Source organism: Neomonachus schauinslandi, chromosome 8, assembly GCF_002201575.2.
Source record: "Neomonachus schauinslandi chromosome 8, ASM220157v2, whole genome shotgun sequence".
Classification (NCBI taxonomy): Eukaryota; Metazoa; Chordata; class Mammalia; order Carnivora; family Phocidae; genus Neomonachus; species Neomonachus schauinslandi.
In genome coordinates, this window is record NC_058410.1 from 145,431,817 (window position 1) to 145,437,068 (window position 5,252).

A 5,252-nucleotide genomic window follows, 5' to 3' on the forward strand; every position below is an offset into this window, starting at 1 on the left:
GGGGCAGCGGCAGGGGCGGGGCAGGGGGCAGGGCAGCGGCAGGGGCAGGGGCAGCGGCAGGGGCGGGGCAGGAGCAGGTGCAGGTGCAGGGACAGCGGTAGGGGCAGCGGCAGGGGCAGGGCAGGGGCAGCGGCAGGGGCAGGTGCAGGGGCAGGGGCAGCGGAAGGTACAGGAGCGGGAGGAGGGGCAGGGGCCCTACTCCCGGTCCTGGGGCCGCTCTCGGGCGCTCGGAGCCGAGCCCTACGCGTCCGCTGTCAGGTCTGGGACACCGGCGGCCCCGCGCCACACCTCCCGACGCAGCGGGACGGAGCGCCCCTGGGGGTATGGGAAACTCCGCCGAAGAAACCCCCGCAGGCCTGCTGCCGGCCCAGGACACCGCCCGCGTGCAAGGCAGGGGCTCAATGGATGGATCCGACCACTTGTTTCGGCCGCTCTGCTTTGGGCTAAGCTCAGAGAGTAGAGACGGATTTGAGAATTTTAAGTACATTTTGTCCCAATGGGTTATTTTTTGTATTGACACAAAAACTGTAAGGCAAAGGTTAGGTCTCTTTTCTTCATGAAAAGAGAAATAATTTGAGTTTTGGTAGCCCTATCTTAGATTTCCAGACTCCCCTGGGTGTGAAACTCCCTTTTTGATAGTGAAGGAGAAAATGGCTTGGTACTAACTCTACGATATTCCTTATTCACCTACATTACAAATCTAAGACCACGTGATAAGCATGACTGGAGAGGTTTCATTTTTATAAACAAAAATAGCCATAAAATACAAGCTGCTGTTCCATGCGATCTTACTGCAATCAGTATATCATTCCTGTGGCATTTTCTGTCACATTATATTGTGAATAAAATTTTTCTATAGAAATTAAATGATTTTAAAATTCACATATAAGAAACATTTAATGCTTTTCAGCCTACTTTGTGGCTGATTTTGTTACTTGATGTGCTAATTTGGGCAACTTAATTTACATTTTACCAATCTGTGTAGATAACTAAAAGCCCAGTTACGTATAATTTTAGGCTACTTACACCATGCTTGGGATGTTGTTTGAAAGAAAGAAAAATATACTTCACATATTTCGGCACCTTCACCTTTACTCCTAAATAAACCGGCGGATGATCTGATGAGGGGTAAACGGACATATTTCGTGTACACACATACCAAGGACATACTTGTGGCTGAAGTGAGTTGATAATGTTGTGCAAAGGATAGTTGTCACCAACTCATTTCTTTATGGTCCTTAATGAAATAAACATCTTGTATACTGTTAATTCTGTAAGCAGATGCATGTTCAAAATCTCCATCATGATCTTGTAATCTTAATATATTTTAGATATTTTAATTTTTTCCCTCTTGGGGAATACATTCAGTATAGTGTAGAAAGGACTTAATGACATTTTCCTACATAAACATGAAATTTATTGTAGAAAATTCTTTAAACCAAACATTTTAATCTAGGACTTCAGTTTAATCTGTTCCTTGAATCTATTTTTATGTAGCCCTTAAAAACATATCCAAAAACCCATTGCTAATATAGCGATAAAAATACTCTGGGTATTGGAGTGTTTATATATAAAATTGCAAACTTGAATTCATATTCTTTTCTGTGATATGTTGTACTAAAATCAAAATGCTTTTGCACCATTTTTTAAAACAGTATTTTCTTTTGATGTTGGTACCAGATTTACTGTAAATGACTGCTGCTTTGGAAGTTAAACATTTTGTTAGTGAAGATACAACCAGAACACTAAATTATGGGTAAAAAATTCAGACTAGGTGGCATACGTAAATATTTTGAGGCTTCATTCAGAATTTGTTAATTATCACACGATGCCATTTTTTTCTGGAAAGGAAGAAACATGGTGTGTTTTTCATTGTTAGGTTATATTTTTCTGTAGGAAAGAGGAAATTTTTTGGTCCATGTTGTAAGGCTCATTCATACTTCAATTTTAAGGTTGTCTTATGTGTATTTATAGCAAATAGATGACTTTGAGATTCAAGGCTGATTTGCTCATTTTTCCCTAGAATAAATACTGTCTTTCAAAAAGAAGAGAGGAAGGAAGGAAGAAAAAAGAAAGAAAATGGCAGTGAGGAGGACAGGAAACAATGGTTTCCTTATGTCCCTCCCTCAGAGATGTGAGATTTGCTGTACTTTCTTCCATAAGCTATAGTTCTGTGGGAAGGAAGTTACCCCAGAAGTGATTCTAGAGGTGGCAGTTGTAACCTCTTAAAAATGTGTAATTACTATTGCTTTTCTAGTTGCAAGCTACTGCAGATCCCCCGTATCAAACCGGTACAGTTGAAGACCGCATTATTTCTAATTTCTCTCTTGTCAGCAACACTCCAAAGAACATTCTTATGTAGATAATTATTTCCTTAAAAATTTCTAGAAGTAGAATCCCTAAAGTTTATCCAGTTTTAAAAGCTTTTGATACATCGTGTCCAACTGCCTACGAGAAAATCTGAAGCAATCTAGATATCGCAAACCTGACCAACAAAGGATACGATTAAACAACAAAACATTTTAATGGGTTAAAGTTGGCAAGGCATTGTCCCAGAGCTTTATTAGTGAGGTTCAACACTCGTGTTTGCGGTTAATTGCTTATTAAATTTTTATTGAGGTGTTCATCTTTCCTTATTCATTTGTGAAACTCATTATATGAAAGATAAACCCTTGTGATAGTTTCTATTTACCAAAAACCCAGGCAGAAATTCTTTTGCTATATCTTTTAACCTCATTGTCCCTTATTTACTCAATTTTCATCTCATAGAAACTATAAGCTATAAAATTAACAAGGTTCCCTTAACAATCTTTAAAAACCAAGATGTGGATCATATTTGTTTCTCGTTATCATGCTATACATTTACTTGTATTCCTGGTCACTTCTGTCCCATCCTTATTTCTCTTTCTTCTTTTATGGCATGTCAAACTCCTGCTCCTTTCTGGAATAAGGTGAAGTATAATTAAATATGTAAATATTTGTACTATTTACTAGCATTTATTGTGCAATAGGAGTCCCCATCCTACGTTTTTATGAAAACATTTTCCACAAGAGGGACTTTGAAGGACCTGAAAATTTTAAAGGGTAGAGGGAACTAAAAAGAAAACAAGCTGACAGTGGTGGTCTATACCAATTAAAAAAAAAGAATTTAATTCCCAACCTTGAAATGAATGTTTTATGTGAAGCTCATAAACACATCTGATTCTCTGATTATCATGTCCAAGATTGGCTTTAGAGTAACAGGGATAGGGGTGGAAATTCAGAGGAGGCTATTTTGGAAATGGAATTGGCCATAAATTGATTGTTGAAGCTAGGGGATGCTACAGGGAGTTCACGGAATATTTTCCTCATTTTTGTGTATGCTTAAAGGTTTCCATAGTGAAGAGTTCAATACAGGGGTAAAAAATCATAATCTCATCAAAAGCATCTGTTAATACTTTGGCATATTTCTTTCCAGTTTAAAAAAAAAACCACCGTGTTGGTTGAGAAATGTGAAATCTCTACACTAAAATAAATTATTTCCTCTTTTTCTATTACATTCTTGTGCATCACAAACCCCAAACTGGATTTGGCAGTTGTATCCCACGCTATTATCCAGACAAATCCTGTGCGTTCTGAATGAGGAATCGGGGGGAGGAATGTACCTCAGTTACCTTCAAATGCCCTGGTTACATTTCAATCTTCAAATGTGAAACTAAGCCACCAAATAAGCCAAATCTGAGATATTTATGCTTTCTCTTCAATAGGGAAAAGGGAAATGTAATGGCCAATATGGTCATACTCAAGTACTGTCTGGAGTTTTAAACCCAAGCTATTTGATTAACACCCTAGCAAAGCCAGTCCCCCATAATCTACCCTGGCGTGGCCGGGTTTTCTCACGATTCCTGAGACCTCACGCAGGGGGAGTTCCTGGGTTAAAGGAGGTGCACGGGTTTCGTGATTTAGTTACATAATCAAGCAAAACTTTTCTTGCCGGCCTGAGCTAGTGAGTACGAGGCTCTCAGCCTAGGAAGTGAGGCCGTGGATTTCAGCTCCTCAGACCACACCAGTCTGCAGCACACATTTCACCTGCCCACAAATCAGCTTTTGTTGCTACTTCTGTTTCATTTTATTTTTTCTCCTAACTGACTTTTTTAACTTTTCCAAGAACAGAAGCCATGTTCTCTTGTATCCTCCTGGGGAGTCAAGTTCAGCTGGGGTCCCCAACACTGGGTGATTGTGTCATTTGAAACAAAGAATCAGTCCTTCATTTGTGAAGAGGCAACATGCCCACGGTTAGTACGCTAGGAAAGAACCTTCAAAGTGTTTTTGTTTTGCTGGGAGGAGATGTGTGATTTCCGTGCACACTCTTTGGTTGGGATCGCAGATAACGGAAGGCACTGACAAACGGCACGTCTACGGTGGTGACAGCGACTGGCTTTCAATCTCACACCTGTGTTAGGCGGTTATCCCCAGGATGGCTCATCTTCTGAAATGCACATCCTGGACGGGCAGGATCCACGTTCAGTTTCCTTGTATTCTCTGCACGGGCCTCTTCCAGACCTGTCTGCTCTTGGGGGAGAGGCTCTTCTCTGCCTGCCAGGTCAGTGTCCCCAAAACAGGAGCAGCTGAAGATGGACAGCAAAGGTCTAACGAATGAGTTGTTGAAGTCCTAACGCGTAGTTAACCTCCGATGTTCTGAGGGAAGAACCAGACAGGAGCCAAAAGGATGGTAACTGGCCCCCCCGTTTGCCTTGAGGGGCCCAAATCCTGATTCAGCAAATTCAGATGTTGCTTACCTTTCAGCAGATGAGTAAATTTAGAATCATTTACAAGTTCATTGAACCTCATCCAAAATGGCAGGTTTTTTTTAAATTAAAAATTTAAATAATGTCTAAATACCTATGAACCCACCACAAGAACCAGAAGATAACCAATAACATACGAACCTGTCCCTCCAGGTCTTTGCCATCCTCCCACACACCCCACTGGTAACCAGTCCTTTTGTTCATATTATAAAAAGGGTATTGTAAGGTAGGTGGTCTTCTGACACTTTTTCTAGCTGCGGCTGACGTTCCTATAAATGCTGCCCCCAGAGCACTGGGTCCCCTGAGGAGCCACTCTAAGCCTGGACACCACTCCAACACTGGCCACAAGGACTGGGCGCCCATGCCAGGGACACATTTTCTTGGACACCTGCAAGGCGTCCTCTTTGCGGGTCCTTATTCCTCCTCCCTGCGCCCGTGCACTAAACTAAGCGAAACTGGAATGCA